Genomic DNA, 25,088 nt, shown 5'->3' with positions numbered 1-25,088 from the left:
TTGCCTTCCTTCTGTGTCTTGGTGTGCCCTGGTCCGCAGGGAAAGAATGTTTGCAAATATACGGAACAAACATATGATGTGGCCCATGCGTAATAATTATGTATGATGATGCTCCTACATTGCAATTGGAAAACTGTAACGACTGTTAATCATTACAGTGTATTTCATTATTTTATTCACTGGATCGTGTAGTAGGCAGAGTAGTGGTACATTGGTGGACTCCACGTGGTTCAACAAGGTAAATCTTTATTAATAACAATGCCATGGGGTAGGGTTGGGTTAATGTCTACCTAGTGTGACAGATATGGGGAATTTGTTCCTTCTCCTTAAAGGGGGGAGTCTCCCTTCCCCCTACCATCCCCATGAGGCTAGGGACCTGAGCCTGCTCCACAACACCCTCCCTGGGAGGGGATTGAGTCAAGTGGGACCTCACCGGTAGGCACTCCCTGTTTGGGTGGACAAGGGCTCCCGTTCTCGCGAGGAACTCCCTGATACCCCCCCCCCCCCCCATGTGATGATCTATATGGAATTGTCTAAAACTTCAAATCAGCACAAGTTCCCTAACTGGGATGAAGAGAAAATTGACTTATACCCTTTTCAAACTCTGAATAACGAGAGAGCGAGAGAGAGGGAGAGAGGGAGAGAAGGAATAAATAAACACCCTTGTAGTACAGAGAAGTGGAGTTGGTGTCACTGGTGCCTTCCTAGGGCAGCAGCCCTCTAACACTGCATTTGCTTGGCCTCACCCCCTGCTGTTTTCACAGACGGCTTTACCTGGTGTTGTGCAAGTCTTTCAGGCCTTTTTTGCTTATGTTAAGGACGTTGCCCACTTCTGCAAAGGGTGCTCGATGAAGAAGGCAATTATTCCATCTTTTCATCCCTTGGCCACTCTATTGACCTTCACTATTGTTATGCAACTGCAGAAACTTAAGAAATTTGGTGGGCAAACAGGCAATGAGTTGTGAGCAGGTCTGTCCAACCCAAGCGTTCTACCTACTATTGCAGTTAGCTGTCCAGTTATCCCCCTTTGTGCACAAGTCCAAAATTGTACCCATTGTGGCTTATTTTAAGAACTAAACAGGATGAAGAACACTTAACCGCCATGGTCCACCCCCACCCCCCGCCTCCCCCAGATCCAAGGCCTTTTTTGGTGATTTCGGTAGGTCGCCATTCAATCCCTTGTAACCTTTTTGTTACATGAGATATCTCGGCCAAATGTAGCCCCTTTTTTTCCCCACATGTAGGTGGTCGTAACGCCACCAAGGAATCCTAGTTTGCTGTAGGGCGGTGAGAGAAAATAACCAAAAAGCGAGAACATTTTGGGGTTTTTCAGAAAATGCCAATAAAATGATGTGCAAAGAAGCCTGTGTTTTTTTCCTTGTAAGTGCTAGGAACAAATGGTTTGCTGTGCTGAATTCCCCATTTTCCAGGCTTTCAATAACAGGTTCAGTGGAAACCATAAAAACATATTTTGATATGGTTAGCAGCCGTTTTGTGAGAGGCGATTTTGGCCTTTTTTCCAATAGCACATGCGTGGACGGAAGGGAAGGGTAGGAAAGCTGAAGGGAAAGAGAGAAAGGCATACATTTCTGAAAAGTAGACAAAATCCCAAGTTTAGGAAGGGGTGATTTGCGCATGTCAGCCAAAAACGTTGTTGGGAAAAATTCCATAGTTTGGGGAAAAATCAGGAAAATGACAGAAAAAAATGGTATGTGGTGGACATGGTTGGCCCGGTAAGGCAATGGTTCCTGTGAATTTTGAGAAAAACAATGCTGTGCTACATTCCCCCAACTCTTCCAGTTAGGAAATCACACATTTTGTGTAATGTTTCACAAAACAAGCAATACCACAAGCCAAAAACTGAGCCATGGTACACAGGAGTTTTATGTTTACGGCCTAAACAGACATACTTAGCATGTGTAAATGAGGAAAACAAATGTGGTGAGGCAGGGCAAGCATACGTTTCTTTAAAGAGCACAGGCAGTCATTTTGAAGGGTAGGTGACTTGTGCAGGTTACAAAAGTGTATAGTGCCTAAAGCAGCGAATAAATGTAGGTCACATTTGGGAAATTAAAGGGTTGTATGACAAAGGGCAGCAGCAAATGTGTTGAAACGTTATGAAAACCATGCAAACACAACAAATGTCGTACCTTCCCGCGTTCCCACAGGTGTCCCGACAAAAACGGTACCTCACATGTGTGGGTGCACCTACCTGGGCGCAAAGAGAACCAGTGGTAACCCCAAGTCTTTCGGCAGAGCAGATTTTGAGGAATTTTGCTCATGTGGACAAGCTACAGATTTGGGACAAGGGTGTTGAAGCAACCAAGAAAGGGAACCCCATGCATTTCTGAAAAGAAGACACCCGTGGTAATCCACAGTCTGACTTGCGCGAATCGCCCCAGAATTTATTACCCAAAATTCCTGACAAAGTCCGAAATTTGGCAAAAAACGCACAATTTTCAGACATTTCACTCTAGCCACCCACCGAAGCACGCCGCCAACAGCACATGTCCTACCTTCCTGCGTTCCCACCGGTGTCCCGACAAAAACGGTACCTCACATGTGTGGGTGCAACTACATGGGCACAAAGGGGAAAAGGCTGACCCACTGCTAACCCCAAGCCTTTCGTCAGAGCAGATTTTGCTCATATGGACAACCTACAGATTTGGGCCTAGGGTGTCGAAGCCACCAAGGAAAACTGGGAACCCTATGCACTTCTGAAAATAAGACGCCCGTGGGCACCCCCCTTTCCACTAACATTTCCATGGTGTTTTAGTGCCCCCCCACCGACCCCAAAACAAGTTATCATTGTTCTTTGTTTTTGTTTTGCTCCTTTCCTAGGGGCAGATGGGCACATTTGTGTGCCCATCTTCCCCAGGGTGGGCAAAACGTACTGCCCAATGCACTGGGGGCCATCCCAATGTTTTCTGGTGCCACCCCCCACCCCAAATGGATGGGGGGGCATCTCATGTGCTCCTTCCTTGGGGCAGATTGCACTAGCAATCTGCCCCCATGGAGGGCTACATGAGATGCCCCCCATCCATTTGGGGTGGGGGGAGGGCCACCCGCTTTCCACTAAAAACATCCATGGTGGTTTAGTGCACCCCCCCCACACCCACCAAAAACAAGTTATACTTTTTTTTGTTGCCCCTTTCCTAATGGCCAGATTAGTGTGCCCATCTGTCCCCAGGAGGGGCAAAACATGTTGACACAGGCTTGGGTGGGGGGGTCTCTGCCAATGTTTCCAGTGGCCTCTCCCTCCACCCCAAATGGATGGGGGGCATCTCATGTACCCCTTCCTAGGGGCATAAATCTGCCCCCAGTGAGGGCTACATGAGTTGCCCCCCCATCGACTTAGGGTGGGGGGAGGGCCACGTCCTTTTCATTTACCCAAAAATTCCTGGTGGCTAGTGGCCCCCACCCCACCCAAAACGCTGTATTTAAAAAAGAAAGTTTTTTTTTTTGTTTGCTTGCCCCCTTGCCTGGGGGCAGATGATCACCCATCTGGTGGTCTAGTGCACAGATCGAGGGGGAGAAAGGTGGAGACTCGCCTTTCATTTTCACTGCGGCAGCCATTACTTTCAGTTTCATGTCGGCGTGCATTACGCACACCGACGTGAAACTGAAGGTAAGCCAAACCCTGGGCCGTCAGGAGGCACCTCCCCCTCACATAGCCCGGGGGTTGGATTATAGTTTGGTGCGATCCCTCCTTTGCAGGGATCGCACAAAACGGAGTGCCAAAAAGGACAAGCTAGCTCATCTTTGGGACTAAAGAGGTTAGGGGGGAAGGGAGCAGGGGGATGACTCTACTGGACTTTGCCCGCCCTTAGTTTCAGGCAAGTTCTTTCCGAAGTGCTCTGTGCCTTCCTGCCGCCCTTATCCATCATATCTGATTTGTTGAGGCTTAAGGCATGGGGAGCAATTGGTGTGGGTTGAGTCAGACTTTGGGTGCCCTTTGAACCAGTCTGGTCTTCCTTGCTCCCTTGGCCGCATATCAGAAATTTAGAAAATAAGCCAGCGTTTGTTTTAATGTTAAATTGAAGTGGTTTTATTTTGCATTACCTTATTGCAGTATTAAAGCTGTTAGTCATCCCGCCCACCCTGATTTTTAACTTTGCAATATTTGCACGTATATCATTCGAAACTAAGCCATTTATTGAATCATGTCTATAAGGAAGGCAGTTTCTTCCGAGTCCACTCAGGATAGACAAAAGAAACTATACTAAATGTTTCAACCGATAAACAAAGTTGACACCCTTGTTTCGGAAATAAAGGTATTATTACACAACATAGGTGGGGGTGGGGAAATGCCTGGGAAAGAGCACAAGTCTGCCAGTTCTAACCGTGCCTACAATGTTAAAGGACATTTGTACCGCGCACTATCACCACCAGAGTGGTCCCCTGGCGGCTCTGAAAGAGGGGAGGTTGAGTTAGTGGGAGGAAGCAGGAAAAGTACAAGAGAGCACTGATGTGCTGTTGGCGGCCTCAGCCCGGTGGGTCAGTTGGCTGGGCCTCGGGTGTTTGCGGTCGGTAGTCGTCGTGTACTGTTGTGCAAGTCTGTGTGTTTTTGTTTTGTTGTTGCGATGTAGTGAAGTTTGTGCGGTTTGTTGTGCTGTAGGTTTTGGTTGTGTTTAGTTTGGAGTTTGAGAGGTGTATGCAGAAAGGGAAATTGTTAGTAGGGTTGGTTAGTTTGCGTCTCTATCCTGAATTGATGCGCTCGGCTTGCGTAGTCTCTCCTGATGCGGTTCTGTCCTGATCTGGGTCCGATTGGCATACAGGTTCCTTACTCCTCTGGCCCCCACCTCTAACATGCTCTCTCAATGCTCCCCTTATCCTCCCTTCATACTCCTGTGGCCAGTGCACCTGCCAATGACAGCCTCTCAGGTAGTGGGGTGATTGCCAATATCTCGATGATTCCACACCACTGTGGTACCTGGCGGTTATTAAGGGGCGGGCGAAAGTGTTGGTGGGATTGTCTGGGGTAGTTGACTCAGTCTCCGAGCGTGCCGCCTGTGTTCCAGTCTATTCGGTGTCACCCATCCAGGTGCCGTGGGAGTTACTCTCTCGGGTCGGGATGTCTGTGTCTTTTCAGTTTAGTCATCCTTTTTGCAGTTTTGGTTTCCAGGTTTAGTCTGTGGTGTTGTAGAGCCAGGTTTTTAGTGATTTCCTGAATTTTAGGTGATCTTCAGTGTTCCTTATTTCTTTAGGGATGTTGTTCCAGGTTTTTGCGGCTAAGTGGTAGAAGGAGGTGCCTCCAAGTTTTTTCTTAAGGTATGGTTTGAGTTCCAGGCGGATTTCGTTGCTTGATCGGAGGGGTCTCGTTGGTGTGTAGACTGTTATTTCCTTTTGTAGGAATTCTGCTCCTTGTCCGTTGATTGCCCTGTGTGTTATGCACATTGTTTTGAAGGTGATGCAATGTTTTACTGGGAGCCAGTGTAGTGTTTTTAGGGCTGGAGTGATGTGGTCTCTTCTGGATATTTTGAGGAGAAGTCTTGCTGCTGTGTTTTGGATCCGTTGCAGTTTGTTCAGGAGGTATTCTGGTATTTCCGAGGTTAGAGGCTGTTTGCATAGTCGATTTTTGACATCATTAGGGTGACGATACGGAGTGTTTTGTGCGTGGAGGAGAGGAAAGGTAGACTTCTTCTTGCCGTGTGGAGGAGGAAAAAGCATTTCTTCACTGTTGCATTTATTTGTGGTTCCAGGGTTAGGTTGTTGTCCATTAGGACTCCCAGAATTTTTACTACCTTTGATGGTGTTGGTGCGTTTCCCATTTCCGTAGGCCATGGGATGGTGGTTTCATTCTCTTTGTCTTTGGATATGATCATGATTTCTGTCTTTCCTGGGTTGATTTTCAAGTTGTTGGAATCCATCCAGTTGAACACTTCTTTTAGACAGTCGGTTAGTGTTGAATGGTCGGCATCGGTGTCTTTGATTTTGTAGATGATCTGAGTGTCATCTGCGTAGTTATAACTTGCAATGTTGTATTTTTTGAAGATTCTGATGACCGGAGTCTGATAGATGTTGAAATATAGTGGAGATAGTGAGGATCCTTGTGGTACTCCACAGTCGTTAACTTGTGGGGTGGATTTGAAAGGTTTTATCCATACGGTTTCCGTCCTGTCTGCTAGGAATGATTTGGTCCAAAGTAGTGCTGTGTGTGTTATGCCTATGTCTTCGAGTCTTTTGGTCAGGGTGTCGTGGCTAACTTTGTCAAAGGCTGCAGAGAGGTCGAGCAGAATAAGGGCTGAGGTAGTGTTTGAGTCTGCGTTAGTTTTGAGGTCATCCCAGATGGATAGTAGTCCTGTTTCCGTTCCTCTCGCTGGTCTGAAACCGATTTGAGCTTGGTCCAGCAGGTGGTGTTTTTCTGCGTGTTCTTGGGTTAGTTTATATATGTAGGTTTCTAGAAGTTTTGCTGGGTAGGGGTTGTTGGAGATCGGTCTGTAGTTGGAAAGATCATCTACGTCACCACTTGTGTTTTTCAGGAGTGGCTTGATGTATGCTGATTTGAAGATCTTCGGTACAGTCCCTGTTGGTAGTGATAGATTTAGAAGTATTCTGTAGTGTTTTGCTGGTGATCCTTGCGCGAGGATTGATTTGTAGATCTCTGGGGGACATGGGTCCATGGGTGATCCTGCTTTCTTGCTTCGTTTTACCAGCATTGCAAATGCCTCTGCTGATATTTCAGGAAAGCCTCAGAGTTTGTGTTGTGGTTCCGTGTTAGGTTCGTTGGGTTGTATGTTGTGGTTGGTTGGTCGCTTTTGTATGGTTTGACGGATGTCGTTGATTTTTTTTTTTTTAAGTGATCTGCCAGGTCGTTGCATAGTTTTTCTGAGGGGTTGGGGTGTTGTCACAACCTGGTGGGTTTCTCATTTCTTCAATGATGCTAAACATTTCTTTTTGTGCGTTGGTGGCATTGTTGATTCTGTCATCGTAATTGCCTTTTGAATTTCCTTCTTGTATGCACAGATTTGTTACTGGTACAGTGTTTTTTTTTTCCCTGGGTTGTATTCTTTCCTCCATTCCAATTCCATCTTTTTGTTTTCCTTTTTCATGTCGTTTAGTAGTGGGGTGAACCATTTTGCCATTGCTCTTTTTTTTGATGGGGTGAACGGTTTTTCTGGGGCGATCTCGTCTATTGTATCTGCGATCCATTTGTGCAGTATCTCTGCTTTCCCGTCTAGGTCAGCTAGTTCCAGTTCTGTAGTTGAGGCTTTCGTTAGTTCCAGTTGTTCGAATAGCTTGCTTTCTTTGACGTGTTTCCAGTTTCTTTCCATAACTGCCCCTTCTGACCCTCCCGCACTTGCTTCAAACAATGGAAATATGCCACTTCCCTGTGGATTTCTTAAGGATCCCCTCCACCCCCTTCTACCCTTTGAAGTAGAAAAAAGTCTGGGGGAGAGAGAAACATCCTTTGGCTAAAGTCAAGAGAAGACCAGAGGAGGAAAGATATATCCTCTGGTAAAAGTGAAGTCAGAGTTTGAAATTAAGTCTGGATAAGCAGGAGCTAAAAGCAGCTCCTGAGTATCCGGCATTAACCAGATACCAGGAGCTACTAATGGTGAATGTGGAGTTAGTACATAGCGTTCTGCAAATCCAGCTTTCCCAGAAGATGTAAGCATATCATTTTGTCCGCTATTTAAGACCCCTTATGCTTTTAAAGGTCATATAGATCCTAATGTCTGTTTATTGATTGTCCCAAACACAAGAGTTAAATTCACATAGGTGTGTTTGTTCTGCATCAGTTGTCCTGAGGAGCCAAACGTAGCTCCTGGTAGCTGTTGGTGTCAGCCTAACAGGCTGTTCTAAGCTACAAGCAGGAGCTAGATAGCTCCCCTCAATTTTGAACCCTGCAAGACATCATTGAGACGGAGCCTATGGAAGGTCTGGGGAAGGGAGGCATTTCTTCCACCTTTGTTTAACTGTAGAAAATTTCCTGAAATGGTCTGGGGAAGGGATACTCCCTCCCCCTTGTGTGGACCTTACAGAAAGGCCCGAGGAAGGAGGGTATTTACCCCATCATTTTCAAACTGCCTAAAACCATCCAGAAGCTGTGATTCATCCTTCTGGAATCAGGGTGAAACCCAGTCTATATAGTTTTCTTTTGAAGTGTAAGGGAAGGAAATAGGTTTTGGGGACACAGGACACTGGACTATTTTGATTTTGGCGGGTGTCCTAACATCGTCCTTAGTTTATCTCAGGCAAGGAAACACCTTTGTTTAAAAAAAAAAGGTTTTTATTGCCATTTTGAAATTCAAACATAAACGCCCCTCCCCCAAACTTCCTCGCACCCCCCGAACTTCCCCATGACAGCTGTCCATCCCTTTTGAGTTATAACTTTGTGTGATCTCGCACCAATTCTAATATCTTCCATCTTCTGGGGCAAAGCACCACTCTCAAATCACTTCGGAGGAAGGATAACACCACCTCTTAATCGCCCCCACATTTTTGTAAAATCTCCTTGTAGGGAGTAGGTAACACACTCTAAGGCTACAAATTGCCAGACTTTGGCCAACTAGTCATGTTTATTAGGGATTACTCCGGATTTCCATCTCTGGGCCACCAGAAGTAGTGCCACCGTGCTGAGGATCATGTAGGCCTTCTTCTGAGACCTAGTCGGCAGTGACCCCAGGATGCCCCCCAGACCCAATAATATGGCCTCTTTGATGTCCTTGTGGGCCTGCATGCCAAACATATCTGTCATTGCCTTTTGTACATAGTCCCAAAAAGGCCCCAACTTCCTGCACAACCACCAAATGTGTCCCTAAATCCCTGGGGAATCATATCCTCTCCAGAATATTTCTGAAACCACCAGGAAGTATTTATGAAGCCGTGTTGGGGTGAGGTGCCATTGGACCATACTCTTGACCCACATTTGCCTAATTTGCACCGCCAAGTCACACGGGAAATATCCATCCACAATTGCTCCCCATGTTCCCTTTCTATTTCTTTCTGCTCCGTGCCCTCACATTGTTTCATTTAGTGCCATTTCACCATTACTTCGTTGGACTTAAATATCTTATATAGGTCCGCAGTTACATGGACCTCCCCACTGTTGCTTGTCAAGTATTTCTCAAAGGCAATGAGGTCCCTTTTTGCCGCCTTTACGATCCCTGGATTATTCACCCAATCTCTCCTTTGGGAGTACCTGAACCTCTCTTCCTCCCCCAGATGAAAATCCTCTTTACATATTTCCAATTTCTTAACCTCCCCACCTTCCGTCATATCCCTTAACACTGACACCCTGCTTTTTTCCATTTCCTGAAAGCCCCATCCTCCCTTCATGGCGTGAATTGTGGGTTATTAAATATTGGCGTCAGCTGGGATGAAAAGGTAATCAGTCCCACTTCCCTGACCAGGGCGTCCCATACGTCACCCACTAGGGCTGTGATTCGACTCCTGTACATATTTTAGGGTCTATCTACCTTAGGGCACCACAATACCTCATTCAACGGCCTTCCCACGACCGCCCTATCCATGCTCTCCCACACCTTTTCCTGGCATGTCCCAACCCACTCCTGTAGCACTCTAGCATGTGCTGCTAAATAGTATAGATAAAAGTTTGGGAACTTCCCTGTGGATAGGGGTCATTAATAGCTCCATAGACAGTCACAGCTTTTTGTTATTCCAGATAAACTTGCTCACCTGCCCCTACCCCTCTTAGTTTTAAGGACAGATAGGGTTATTACTTATTTTTTAGTTAAATGAAAGTTTATGCCAACAAGCATGCCATCTTTGTGTCCCGCCTCTACTTCTGCACCCTTACTGCAGTTACTGCCCCCCTAAACCAAACTAATTGTAGCAACATTATCGGTCCAAGGACAATAACCCCCCTATTGCTAATAGCAAAAGGATGATAGAAGATATTCGGATACAGAATAGTGATGCCCCATTTTTAACAATGTGTAACCAGGGAACCTTTGAAGACCAAGATCCTTTAAAGAATTAATGTGCCCATTGGATCAGATATGTCAAAGGTTGTTTGTCCATTATAAGAGTAGTCATTGTGAGATGTACTACAGTGCAAATCTATAATAGCCCTAATGACTGCATCCATAGTTACCTTCGGACTTGGGACATGATGGATGGGACTACTAGCTATTGACTTCCAGACTTGCCCTCCTGCTGGTTCGTCAAGAACTATCAGACCACATGCACCCACTCTTTTAGGGGTACTGCTGGGTCCAGGAAAAGTTTTGGAAATTATCCTAGAGAGCAGTGTGTTCTCCCCCTTGCCAGCATTTTAATGGATTCTGGGCCAGTGAAGGGGACAAAACCGGTACAGGATGGGAGCTTGGAGGGAGTGGACTAAGTGAAGTAGGGAATTATTAGACCTGTATCTGAACATTTATGCAGATTACTGCTCACTAAGCACCTTGATAAGCCTCGCTGGATTAATTTTGCAAGGAGTTTCCAATTAATCGTTCTTCAGGAAACATGAGCCATTGAGTTGGTAGACCTGTAAGGGTACCAGTACTTCCAGATTCCTGCCATGAAAGGGCCGAACGGGAGACCTAGGGGTGGCTTACTTATTTGTTGGGAGCTTGCTTTAAATTGAGAAGTTGTTAACCGGCCCACCTACTTGGCCGACCTCCAACATCTGCTTGTGCTTATCATTTTGTTGTTTATAATATGCCCATTATGCCATACGGTGAGGCTATAGTAGAAAAAATACAGGACTTCATTAGCTCTTGGGGGACGTCTGATGCACTGAAGACTCATATTTTATTAGCAGGAGTTCTCAATCTCCAATTCGAGCTCATGACATCAGAGAAATGGAAGGGTTGTGGGAGGATTAGGATATTGGGCCTCATTACACGGATGGCGGTAGGGATTTACCGGTAAAATACTGGTACCGGTAAATCCCTACCGCCTTACTACGAGGTCCCTTTGCGGATTGGGGGATTTAACTCCTGCTTTTTCCAGGCGTTAAAATCCAACCCGCTAAGGGACCTCGGAGCTAATTACGGCACCGCAAAATTGCGGTACCGTAATTAGCGCCTTCCCCATTCCCATAGAGCCCTATGGGGCAGAAATGGGAATGGGGAAGGGCAATCCCCCTTTCTGCCAAGGCGGTGCCGGTATTTTACCGGCATGAGCCATGGCGCTAATAGCGCCATGGCTCACCGCCTACCGGGTAATGAGGCCCACTGTGTGGTATATTCCACTTTTGGTGGCCACCCAGCTGGGGGTGGGGGGGGGTACACTGTCACGCCATTGACACGGCCCGTATATTCTATAGTCTAGAATTAAAGGTCTGTAATGGCCAATTCCCAAAGGATCAGCCAGCTAGCTCGACATATGTTGGCGCCAATGGCTCCTCCACTATTGATTCTTTATTAGTTTTATTTACACAGCGCTTATACACAGGTGAAGTGCTTCATAGCGGGAAAGGAACAAAGAAATACAGTAATCCTCCTTAGGCCTTCAAGATTCCGAATTATCTAAACCGAAAACAAATTACGTTTTGGTTATGGTCAAAGATTGGGGATGGTTGAGCTGTTTTGTAGTTCAGGATAAATCTGATGGCGACCACAGCCCATTGTGTATTACCTTTTTAGTTTTGACAGTGGCGCCCAATCACTTACCCCCAGCCCCAACTCGGACAGTGGCCGTCATTTTGGCAGGGCAAGCCTGTAAGTCTGTCAAATGGCCCAAGGTTATATAGCAGGATCTGAAGCCTACCGTTTACAGTACCATCTTGAATAATCTAGGTGAAATCTGCAGAGAAGGAATATCTGATGCCTGGATTCTTATAGAGTATGGAAAACTCAAAGACAATCTCACACCCCGCATAACCAGCACAACGTCTAAAGTTCAAAAGAATGCTCTAACCAAAGTTGGCTGGTACGATGGAGATCGCAGCGAAGAAAAGAAAACTGATAGTTGCCTGCTTAGTAGCTGGCTCTGTTGTGATAAGGTACTTCCTTGTCGACATAGATTAAATATACAAAGTTAATTGTAGAGAAAAAGGAGACATTTGTTAAGTCAAAGTGGACGTGCCTTAAACAAGCGTTTAAAGAGGGAGATTATGTAATTTACTGGGAAATGGTTTCAGGGGAAGAAGTGAATGGGATTATAACTCTCCAATGTTGTATACCTGGTGGAACCATTTTTCAGGCCTATATGGAGGCCCTTCTAGTATCTAGTCTACTCAACCATATGTAGTCACACAGAGCACTGAAGAGATTTCATTGGTGGGTGACTTCCAGCTTGGTGTGAAGGAAGTAGATAAGGCCATAAGGTCCCATAAGAGTGGAAAGGCCTCCGAACCTGACACGGTCCCTATTGACCTGCATAAAGATAAGTTACACATTTGGGGACCTGTTTTATGTAAACATTTCAATGTGGTCATTAAATGGTATTTATTAAAATGGTGTGAGGGACACTCCCCCTTCTATTTATAGGACCATTTTTTTCCTGGATAGTGCAGGGAAGATCTTTGCAAAGGCCATTTTACTCCATCTGCAAGCCTGGACCGATGCAAACATTAGTGATCTCCAGGCTGGATTCCAGAAGCATAAAAATACAGTGGACCCAAGTTTTCGATTGTTTTTGCTGGTCCAGAACTACACTGTGCGAACAGTGAGTTTGTGTGCTAAGCCGTTTTTCCTCTCGCCTGGGCAGCTGGTGGCTGGCACACCAGTGGGCTGGGGTGCTGGGGTGCTCCACAAGGTCGCGGAGGTAGGGGCTAGTGTTGACCCTAAGTAATTGCTTGGAGGGAATCCAGCGCTGGCATGACACTGCCATGCTCATAGGAAAAGCTCCTGCTGTTCTTGGGGCAGCTTCCTGCAGCAATGGTTTGTTTTTTTAAGTGCCCGTTATATATTGATCTGCACTAGAGGGTAGTGGCCTGCCCTTGTGAAATGTTCTGCCTTTGTTTTACCATTATGCCATCCACCAGGGCTAATGCAACTATTGAAATGCTTTCACCATTGGCTAAGCCTCTCCAGTTACCCAATGTGGCTTGCACGGCGCACATTAAGGCGTCTCCTCAGAGAAAACGAAGATCCTGCTCGGCGCAGCAGGCACCCCTGGACTATGGTGGTACTCCCTTGCACAGGGAGCTAGGTAATAAGCAGGTGGCTGAGATTATGGCTTGGAGTATCCCTAGAAGACAGCGACTCCTTGAGGAGAGGTCTGAAGATGAGCATGTTTTTATTTAGGTCTCCCCTGTGGGCAAATTGGAACTTGATGGAGTGAACAAGTTATGTAAAAATGGCTTGGCTTGTCCACCTGTAGGAACTTCTATTGGAAATTATTCAGGAGATTTTTATCAATTTTCTTTGGTGATGGAGTTGGCTCTGCAGTCCCCCTCGAAATCTATGGGTGTTATTTCTGTGTCCCTTGGACAGGTCCAGGCAATACCTAAGATTTCGGAGGCTGGCCATTTTCAGGCCGTTAGTTGGTTGTGTATTAAGCAGAGGATTATCTCTGATCTTAAACAGTGTGTCACTAGCTTAGATTTCTGCCGATGGGCAGACTCTTTAAAATAAGTTGGTCTAACAGACGCCCCTGATAGGTCTGATACGGAGAGTCAGACTGATTGGATTAATATATAGGTTCCTCCCAATATGGTGGAGACCGCCTGTCATACTGACCCGACCGATGATAACATTGGGGCTACCTCACATGGAAAAAGCAAGGAACATTGGCTGGCTCTGGGCTTGCCTTACCCTTGATGTGGCATTGGTTTGTGTACCTTTTGACCCTCCTAGCACTGTCATATCAGTGCAGACATCTTCGGATTTGGCGGCCCTGAAAGACAACTTGGTTATTTTTTCACAAGGTGGGGACATACGTAGCCAAAAAACAAAAATGTTGCAGATTGCTGACCCACATGAAATATCTTTTGTTATGGATCACTGGAATTTCATTATTGCTAATGTGGCCAAATCAGAAAGGTATGGGACTAGGCAGGAATTGCAGAACAAGGTCCTGTTATGGATGCACGCATAGGTAATAATAAAAAATAATAATTAGGCATTTATATAGCGCTACGAACCCTCAGGTATCTGAGCGCTGCTTATTATTACCCACATGTGTGGTGCTCATTTATCGACCTCGGAAAGATGAAAGGCTGAGTTTGGCCCCGCCGGGATTCAAACCTGCGTAGGCAGGCTCTGCACGGATGTCAAAGCGAGCGCTCTACTCGCTGTGCCACTTGACCGGCATAAAGGTAGATCCGGGCTGTATAAGGAAGCAAGACCGGACGCTTTTGCGGCAGATTCAAATTCCAGATTGGTGTTCTGAAGCGAACACAGATTCTATCATCAGTGGTTGTGGTATAAGCAACCTGCCACTTTTTTTAATGGGCTGCAGAGGATTAACAATTTTTCACTAGTGTCTAAGATGAGAATTGTCCTAGACTGATGTTTTTGCCTTGTGGGCTTTTGTTCATTTCTCTATTTTTGAGTTCAGTCCCCTCCTCTGCCATATTTGTGTTTATTTGCTGTTTTGGTCTTTTGTCTTGAGCGCTTCTATGCCCATGGGGTATTGTTCCGGGCTATTTAAATAATATAAAATAAAACAAGGTAAAAATTATACACTGTGTTCATGGACTTTAAGAACTTCTTTGATGGGGTCTTTAAAAACATATTTTGGCAAGTCCTGGTAAAAGAAAATGTGCCCTTCCATCTGATTTCTATTATATGGGCGTTGTACTGTAACAATAAAGTAGTGGTACGCCACGGCCTGGCTGGCGAGGTTATAGCCCCCTTCAACGTACCTAAGGGTGTAAGACAAGGCTGTGTCCTCCCCCATTATTGTTCAGTGTTTGTATAGAAGAGATTGACTCTTTAATACTGGAGTATATGGACTGCTCTAGGATAGGTTTGAACAAATACCCAGCGTTATTTTACACAGACAATGCAGTACTTTTGTCCACCACCCCGCTGGGACTGAAGACTACTTTGCTCGTCTTTTTGAGTGTGTGTGAAGAGCTTGAACTCAATTTGAATATTGAAAAGATGAAGGTCCTGGTCTTCAAACCTCATTACACACTGGATATTACTGTGGCTGGGCGAACATTGGAACAAGTAACACCATATGATTATGTAGGAATTAGATTTCATGAGAATGGCCACTGAGCTACTCAATTAGATAAGGCCATTACTAACCTAGGAAAGCACTGCAGAGAAACTGGAACTTTTTCAACAGATATGGTAGAGGTGCTGTTTCACCGGCCATCAAATTATATAAATCCTTTTTGGTGCAGAACCTTGAGGTTATGTTAATACAACAAGCTTATAGAGGGTTCAAAACAGGTTTTTGAAATCTTTTACAGATCTTCATTTGCTCCCCAAATGCAGTATTTTTTAAAAAACGTAAATGTTTATTAGATTTCTTTTTGGGAAATACAGTTCACAGGAGTAAGGCACAATCAATCATCAACTTTCCTTGAACACTCCCTTCCCCCCTCATATGAGTTAAACGTATTGATCATTCTACCAGTTAGAACAAAGGACCAGTTACAGAACATAAGTAAATAACAAAGACTACAGCAAAAACAAAATGGCGACACCAGGACATTGCAGAACTCATGATTCCCCCTCTAGACATTTCCCTCATTGTGGGCCAGTATGTTGGCTCCGTAGCAAGAAGTTTGTAGGGGGACGGAGAGTAGGTTTGACACTGACCCATTTCAGCATAAAAATCCCCCATTCAATATGAAACTACTCCAGGCGGTCAGTCACCATAGCTGACAGTTTTTCATATGTGAATATGTCCCACAGAGTCCAGTCTGCCCAGAAACTTTGTTGGTGCTACTTGTGTTGGTGAGGAGCTGCAGCTACACAGCGTTTCAGTCCTCTTTCTACTTCTTCTATTTAATCCAATCCTCCGCGCAGAGTCCGGCACAGAGTCCAGTCTGCCCAGTCCGTATTAGGCCGCTGGGCCACTGGGGGCTATGAATCTGGCTGACTCCTCTAAGATTGGCCCCCAAACACAGCATAAACTCTTCAACAACGCTGTATGCTTAATCCTTGGACTGCTGCTGCCAAACAGTTGGCAGCAAAACATGGCAAGGTAAGTAAGCAAATCAATTGTTACCTTGCCACTCAATATTTCTGGTGCCATTAACATTGAGATCTCTGACGTACTGGCAGTTGATGTGTTGGTTTCTTCGAGTGATGTTGCTCAAGTCTCAGATGCTGTTTGTCTATACAGCTCAATGAAACATTGTGCTCTCATAAGATACCGGCACCTCCGCTGCCTGTTGTGCTTTTGTCGCTGTCCAATCTTGAGCCGGTTCCTAATCCGACGTTAGATTTACGAGATTCTATTGAAATTAAGCTAACTCTATCTGCAATGCCTGCTGAAATGCCTGATATATATTACAATCCCTTTTGACTTTACCGATGTTGAGCTTATGTCGGTTCCGAACATTGACTTTTCGCTCCAGCACTGTGATCAGCGGGCCCCAACTTGCACTAACGGTTCACTTGTTTTAGACAGTGAAGATCCTCTCCAAGTGAAGCCGCTAGCCAGTATTGGCGGGCCTATTGAAAGAACGGCCGACCCCTTGAACGCCCGGTCTAGCTGTAATGTCAGCTAGAAGCTTTAATGACATATTGAATTCATTGAATACTTATGTAAATTTGCGTGCTACAATTTCCAATGTTCATCATGCTTCGACTCTTCATGGTGATATGGGTACTGCCGTTCCTGCTGATATAACTTCTAGTCAGAAGTCAAAGGTGTCAAAGTCAATGGTGTCTTGTGATACAGACAACAAAGACTGCCGTTTCTTGAATAATCAGAATGCGGAACTCTGGAAGCTCCAAGGCTGAAGTCCTTGTTAACAGTTCCCGGCGATGTCTTGACTTTTGATTATTCATCTAGTCATTTGTCTGATGACTTTCTATTGAGGAGCACAGCTGAGCACGCAAGCAATTTTGCTTCTCATCTGGCTCACCACACGCCGATTCATTCAACTCAATCGGGTGCGGTTTTGCTGAACCAGGATGCGGCACTCACCAGTAAGTCGTTGCATGCTGCTGTTTCCCTGAAAACCAATCTGGAGTTGCCCGTCGATCGGGCTTCCCTGCTTATGGCCGCTGATCTATCTCCACGACGGATGATTACTAATAATGCGCCTTTACCAACACTGACAAGACCGGTTTGGTTGCCTGCTTACAACCACCATCTACAGTATACTAAGGAAAGCACAAGCACACCGATGATGAATGTGCGTAACGGCAGGCCACACCGTTCTGGGTCATCACAAAATCAAGGGCTCTCTGCAAACTCATTGCTTCCATATGAAGCCATTCAAAACTGTTCTGCAGCTGATGCAGGAATGCATTTAAACACAACCTCAAATCCTACTCTATCTGCTGCTGCGGCCACTCAAATACATAACGTTTTGGCTGCTTCCTCCATGGCCATGATACCTTTTTTGTGTAACCTTGAGTCGCTACATGAGGCGATTCGTGACCAGAGTACTATGTTGATAAACTTGAACTCCAAAATGGATCAGATTGAGCAATTTAATATCTACTTAAAGCAAAAAATGCAATCTGAAGCTGACTTAACTTTACAATGGCAGCAGCGGCTGTGTGATCTAGCTGCTCGCCACCATTGTCAAAACAATAGTCTTGCAGAAGGGCTTTTAGATGCTATAAAATGGATGCGTCACAATTCTGGGTGTCTGTCTAACACTGTTGCGGGAAAGCCTACTGAACTTGCAGATCATGTGGTTTGTGCTGTGTCTCGTGGCGTATCTGCTCCTTTGCAGACAGTCTTTAAAAAACGTCCCCGAGGCACTCACCAAGGCAGGTCCTGCAACCTCAAATGCAAATTTTGGTGGCTCCACTACAAGCCGTGCTTGTTTCCCGCAACAATCTGATTCTGACCCGAAGTCCTTAGGCAACAATACTCCATCTTGTTTTACCTTCACAATACCACTCAGTTTTGAACCAGCTGGGGTAGTTGACTCCCCAGTAACCCAGGAGCAATCTCAAGTCTCGGTTGCTAAAAATACAAAGCTTCCGGCATCTTTTGACATCTTCATTGGCGCTGCAAAGCCTGAGGTTGCCTTGGTAAGTGTTCAAACGGTGAACTCTGAAAGCACTAAACCAAAAAAAGCCGGGTTAAGTTCTATGTCAAAGAAGGGAGCGAAGCCCGGTCGGGTCACTGCTAAGAAATTCATCCGAAATGTATCCACTACTCCCAGACTTGGCCTGTTCAATCGTGATACCAGTACCAACATCTCGACTTCAGACCAGACTGCAAAAAAAGGAGTAAATCCACCTCGGAAAGCCAAGCAAAATCCACCACAGAAACAAAGACTGATGAATTCCGACGATGAGTCAATTGATTCAATATCTGTTTCTTCTTCAGTTAATTTATGTGACCTTTCCCTTTACTCGGTAGCTGATGAGCTTGTGAATTCTAGCAATGTAATTAGCGAATCTACTAGCCAAGTCGCAGCTCCACCAATTGTGATCACTCGGAAACATAAAGACAATTCAAAGCAAACTTTGGAGCCCTTTGCTAAAGATCCAATCCACAAACATTGACAGTGTCTCATCCCTGTCCACTGGCTCATGTTTAAATCTAAAATTCACCTTGTCTCAATGCACACAGAAGGTCCATTTTGAAACGAGGGTTCAAGAAAATCGTTACAGGAAAGCTTCACCTTCGATTTGTAAACTACGTTTGCAAAATATTCAAGGCGACGACAATGACGTGAACCTAAACAGAACAAACGTTCTAAAATTATTTAAGTGCGTCCCCTTGCTTCAAACCATTGAATCAGATGACATTAAAATTGTTGAATACACCACAGAGAAGTCCTCTGACCAAGTTCTCTTGCATATCGAGTCTGCTGGGGTTCGAAACACGATACTAAAGGCTGCTGCTGATCTTTTCTTTGCCTTTGAGATTTTGGTTGAACCTGAGCACGAGAGATGACTTTCTCCAGCCGCATCTCATACTGCACATCAAAATCATTCAGCTCAGCTTGATACTCTCTTTGCGGAAAGTCCTGAGCGGCGGTCTAAACTTAAGTAATGATCATTAAGTATATGGGACTCAAAGAAAGCTAAAAATCTGAAATTAGGCTGGGCTCGACATTAACCATGATTGGCGGTTGAGAAGCGGGTTTGTCACTTTTTTATCTTGGAACACACGTGGTTTCAAACATCTATTCAATGATTTTGAGATCCCCCCCCCCTACGCAATATTTTTATAATTTGCCTGCAAGAGACGTGGCTATCTGATGTACAGATGCGTGATGGCTTTGTCTGTTTGCTTAATCCAGCAATAAAAAACGACAAAGGTCGTCCTCAGTCTGGCCTATTGACAATGGTGAGAATCACTCAGAGTTGGTCTGTGCCTACCACATTAAATCCAAATCCGTTTGTCCAAGCCACTATAATGTGTACAAACGACATCCAACATTGGAAACATCTCTTGATCATCAATGGGTATTGGAATCCTGCTAAAATTAGCACTAACTGTTTTGTTTACTATATTACACAGTTGATACATCAGGCATCAATGTACAACAATCTATCTGTGATATGTTGCAGAGATCTAAACTGTTCATGGTTCCAGTTTGACCACCAGACTCAGTCCTATAAGCAACTGCCTGATTACGCAGTCACTGTCCGTGGTCAGACTTGGGCTCGTGCCATGAATACTCGCAACTGCACAATGTTAAATGGAAACGTTAAGGGTGATGTTCCAGATCATTCTGCGTGGCACAGTGATGCAAGCCATAGTATTCTCAATTACATCTGGGTTTCTAAAAATGTTGAACAAGATATCATCGAATTGCATATTAAAGTTATGAAATATAGTGATCATAATCTTTTGAACCTCAGTTTGATCGAATGGGCGCCCTCAGCAACATTGTACCAGCTGCCCATAGAAAGTAACACTAAGGGAAATCGGCTACGGATAAATGCGTCCCAAATTCAAAATCTTAGCCTCAAGTTAATACATTTCTTCTACTCAAATGGAGTTGACTACACTCCACTATTGATGGACTACACCACTCATGTTTAGAAGTTCCAGTCTAGTGTGCGTATACATAGGCATTTATACAGCGCAGTAGTCAACGAGGCAAAGAAAGACCTGAGGAAAGACTTGCTCAGATAACATGCTTAATAACGAAGAGTAGCCGGGATTGGAACCTGTGTTGCTCTGTGTCATCTTTCTTCCAAGACGCACGTTACCACTGAGATCCTTCTTGCACCAGCTTGGCCGAGGCAGATCTGGTACTCTGGCCTTCTCCATCTGCCGGTGGTTCCGGACATGAAATTGCTTCCACTTCCAGACTGCTTCTGCAGAGAAGGAGGGTCAACCTTGCATCCCGACCCAACATCTTGCAGCCTCACGGCCTGGCTCCTGTAGCCTAGAATTGGGACACTACTAGCTGCTTTTAGAATTCAAGAAAAATCTAGTGAAGACCAGGTCCTCCTCTACACTTGCTTGCAACAAACAGTGGAAGCGATTTACGGTGTGGTGCCAGATACAGAAGGTTTCTCTCCGCTGCCCATAATAGCTCTGCAGCTTCTCCCATACCTGCCCTCTTGGCCAAGACTGTCCCGGCCATGCATCTATAAAGGTACACATGGCCGCCATATCCTGGTAAGCCCGGGCTCCAGGCAAGCTCTCCCTGTGGTTGCGCAAGCTCGTTAAGGAGTTCAAGGGCCTCTTTACAACATTCCCTCCAGTGAAGGCTCCTGGCAGCATAAACCTAGTACTGTCTGAACGTATGAGACCTGGTGGCGATCACCCCAGCCAGGCGTGTCAGGGAACTGCAGGCTCTCTCCTGTAAACCTCCAGAATTGTCGTTGCACTCAGCTGAAGTGGTACTGCAAACCTATCTTTCCTTTATGCCAAAGGTACCGTCAGACTTTCATCTAAACGAGCCTTTGGTACTGCCCATATTTTTCCACGAATTCTTCGCCTGCTTAAAAGTATTGCATTCGCTGGACGTTGCACGTGCACTGAAGTTCTATGCTGCATGCACAAAGGACTTTTGAATGACTTCTTAACCTTTCAGCAGTTTTGGACCTCTGGGATATGGGAAGGCCCTGTCTAAGGCTTTCATCTCCAGGTGGCTCTGCGGCTGTATCATGCATTGCCATTGTCTTGCCAACAGAATACTTCCTGGTTTCCTCAGCCGACACCCAGCAGACACGCTTTATGGTCTGTTTTCTATGTCCTTTCCCTCAGTGGGATGGACTGAGTTGTTGCGATATGTTTATTCATACAAATGACTTGTTCCGGAAGCGCAGCGGGCGAGGGCTCAGCACTTTGAAGTTGCGCTAATTTCTAGCCCGTCTGTGCTCGTCCATGCGCAAGCTGTGCAAGTGCTGTACTTTACGAGTAATGTCCCTTACCACATAGTTGATAGCTATTTGGATCGTAATGTTTTGGTATCCCTGGCCCCTACTGAAACTTTATGGCCAGCTGGTTTCCTCAAACACTCAAAATGTGCACCTAGGGCTGGGGCTCTCCATTGCTGTCTATTAAATACTCGTTCAACACATGAAATCCCGAACAACACATGAAATCCCGAACAACACATGAAATTAATGTAAAGCTTGAAAATGTGATATGTGATTTTAATAATATTACCTATGTGTAACTAAACATTTTGAAAGGTTAAATTGTTTAACCAAACAAAATAAAAAAATACTTGTTCATTGGTGGCTCATGGCTTGGATTGCTATGATTTGGTCAATACTTCTCAACCTGACCTTTTGATTCTGACGGAAACCTGGCTCTGTGATATATCAGGCCCATCCATAATTAAAGCACTGCCCCCTAAGTATGAGCTTGTCCACTTTGATCACCCCTCTATTCATCAATGGATTTTGTCTTTAGCCCGGAGGCTTTTATTACCACTCTCCCTCCTTTTCCAGTATTATGGACTGACCCCTTTGTGGTGCCTTCTTTCATTACACTACTGGGCTCTACCTTGCATGTGATTTAACAAGCTGTCCCTAAGCGCAGCTGGCATTGTGTCTCCAATTCTGACCTTGTAGCCTCCCTCACTTCTCCACTTGTTCAAGATATGTCCTGCTCTTTGCTGTCTTTGGATACAACCTTTTGTACGGTAGCTGACTCTTTGGCTACCCTTAGGCTCTGCAGGAAAAAAAACGCCCTTCTGAGCCCTGGTTCTCTGATGAACCTAGGACCCACAAACTTCTTTGCAGGCAGTCCAGAGGCAGTGGAGAGCCAGCTATTAACTGGAATCCTGCCAGAAGACTATTCTCTCTGCCAAACAATCCCTTTTCAGTCTGAAAGTGGAGGCAGCCATCAATCAGCCTAAAGCACTGTTTGACTTGGTTCACTTTCTTCGCCTGCCAAAGCAGGATCATAAACTGTACCTTCTCAGGACCTCTGTGATTATCTCTCTTGTTTCTTTCATAACAAGATTCTATTCGTCAGAACATGAGCAATACTGAGGGGCAGTCTGCTGCTCCTTCTTCAGCTTTTTCTGTTTCTTCTAATTCTACTTGGTCTACTTTTCCTACCTTTTCTGATCATGACGTACTTACTGCAATTCATAAGCTTAAATCTGCTTCACCTCTTGATCCTATCCCTCTTGCTCTTCTTAGAGATCTCTGGGGATATTGTCCCATTGATTAAATCGGCAGTCGATACTTCCTTTCCTTCTGGATATATCCCCAGTGCTTTGAGGCATGTGCTAGTTATTCCCTTGATCAAGAAGCCTTCTCTTGATCCTTCTGTGCTCTCAAAATTTCATCCCATCCCACTTCTCCCCTAGAGTCTCCGGTCTCCCCTGTAGTCTCTTCCTTTCTTGAATCTTCAGTTTTCTTTTTTACTCTTTTCAGTCTGCGTTCCGCCATGGGAAAGGTACAGAGTTTTAGTTCTCACTTCTGTGATTGACGCTCTTGTTTGCCTGGTTGATCAGGGCGGTGTTGGGGGACTGATTTTGTTAGACCTTTCTGCTGCCTTCGATACTGTCGGCCACCCCACCCTGATCACCTTGTTATCGGCTTGCGGGACCTGTTGGGCCGGGTTCGGACTTGGTTCTCTGCCTTCTTGGTGGACTGCTCTGTTTTTTTCTTTCTCCTTTCTGCCATAAACCTGTTCCTTTATCCTGCAAAGTTCTGCAGGGCTCTGCTCTTTCTCCTACTCTATTCAACATTTATATCAGGCCACTTCGCCTTATCTAGTTCTATGGCTTCCGATATTATTCTTTGGAGGAGCAGCTGAATGCCTCTGCAGGAAGTCCCGCCCCCATCCTTCACTCAAGCTCAACCAGCTTTGATATTCTTGCTGTGGGCAGAAACCATGCCAGTTGCATGGGGCTGTTTAGAATTCCTCAGAAAATCCTGGTACCGAAGGAAAAAGCTGCTTGAGGGCTAAGTTTGAAGCAGTATTTTACCTCAATTGTATTGTTTTTTTTTTTTATTTTTCTATATTGAAATGTTATCTGGTCTGCTGATCATTATTTATGTACTGTTGTAATGCTGTTTTGTATGTCGGTTTATGGATTGTTTTTATCCGAATAAACTTTGATTATGAAAGGACAGAGTGGAAGAGTTCCTCCCGTTAAAGGGAGCGACGTCAGGGCCATCTTGAGGGGCCTTAGAAGAGAACTTTGATATAAGAAGTACCAGAGACGGGATCGATAAAGCCTACCAAGAGCAAGGGCAGGTAGAAAATCGGGAAGCCTAGGGAAGGGAGATCACACCCTAGTCTTCCAATCGCAAAGAGGAGAATCCATTTAGTCTCGAGCACAGAGCCCTATCCCTAAGGAGATTGACTCTAGTCACCTTCACCCTTATCTACAGTCAATCTATTTGGGGACTAGATATGTCCGACGAGGAGAGGGAATCCTCCTGTGGGGAAGAGGGAGGAGGTGCATGTGCCCCAGGGGGAAACCTGCAGATGGACAAGGACGTAAGATAGTCTGATCTAGAACAACCTAAGGATAGGACGCCAGATCCCATAGCATATCCAGAGCGTCCCAGAGGACATTTGTATAGGGAGAACTACCGCCATATGTTAGCAGGTTAAGATCGTTGCCAGAGAGGAGGCGGTCAGGAACCGTTGTCCCTACCGTGGATAGGCAGACGAAGGGAGCCGATTGCACATTAGGGTTTACGCAGTTTCCCTTATTGGAAAAAGGGGGAGCAAGTCCACAGTATATTTCATGGCCGCAGATGGACAAGGATGATTTAAGATGCAAACTCCTGAGTTTGACATCGGGTGCAGGAAAATGGATTTATGAATTGGAAGAAATGAGAGGAGGAATCACTCTAGCCATTAGAGACATCAAGGGTCTCTTAGCAGCTATTCTTGGGGAAAGAGCTGATGACATATGGAAGAGAGCAAGCTATTCAAGTGTGACAGCACAGAACACAGCGCACGATGGAGTGCCTTTAATTGCAGAGCAGATGTTTGGAGGGCTCTCAGAGTAAAGTATCCTGACACGTCAGACATGGGTGCAATCATGACATGTAAGATGAAAGAAGATGAAGACCCTCTTGCTTATATTCAGGATATTCAAGAGCGTTGGACTATTGAAACGAGGGACCCATTGGGAAAAAACGGTTGTATTATATTACCACATGTTATGTCGGGGATTGCCCGAGCAAGTACAGAGGCAGAGGAAAAAACAAGTGGGAATGGAAGCAAAGCCATGGGCTGAAATATAGTTGACAATAGTGCATAACTGCCGGCTGTTGCAGGAGAAAAGTAAGAAGAGAGATGAGGCTAGGAAACTTGAGGAAGCTAAATTAGTTCATGAAAGAATTGTCCAAATATGCCATAGAAGGGGCGGTATGGAATCCGAGTGATTTGCCCGCGGCTGAAAGTACTGCGGGCAAAACGTTCACATGAGAAAGGTGCGAACTACGAAACGTTTGCACCTTTCTCATGCGAACACACATACATTCTCACACCCACACACAACACACCCACAACACACCCATAACACTCCCCACACCCTCAGCACACCCTCACCCCCAACATAAAAAAACCCACTTACCTTCATCTTCACGCTGGTTCCCTGCAGCACCAGTTCCCTTTCACTTCTGTGATCGGGAACCGGCACAGCATGGTCCTTTTTCTTTTCTTTTTTTTTTGTAACGGAAGGC

At 45.4% G+C, this 25,088-nt stretch overlaps 1 protein-coding gene across 2 annotated transcripts in view; it reads left to right on the top strand.

Moving 5' to 3' along the window:
• The window catches only part of TRIP4 (thyroid hormone receptor interactor 4), a 1,139,078-nt gene that overhangs the window by 445,546 nt on the left and 668,444 nt on the right, over positions 1-25,088 (top strand). The window lies entirely within an intron of this gene.

Source organism: Ambystoma mexicanum, chromosome 11 (genome assembly GCF_040938575.1).
Source record: "Ambystoma mexicanum isolate Mex_15411 chromosome 11, UKY_AmexF1_1, whole genome shotgun sequence".
NCBI classification, from domain to species: Eukaryota; Metazoa; Chordata; class Amphibia; order Caudata; family Ambystomatidae; genus Ambystoma; species Ambystoma mexicanum.
Note: the sequence above shows the minus strand (reverse complement) of the source record. Positions and strands in the feature narration are given on the sequence as shown.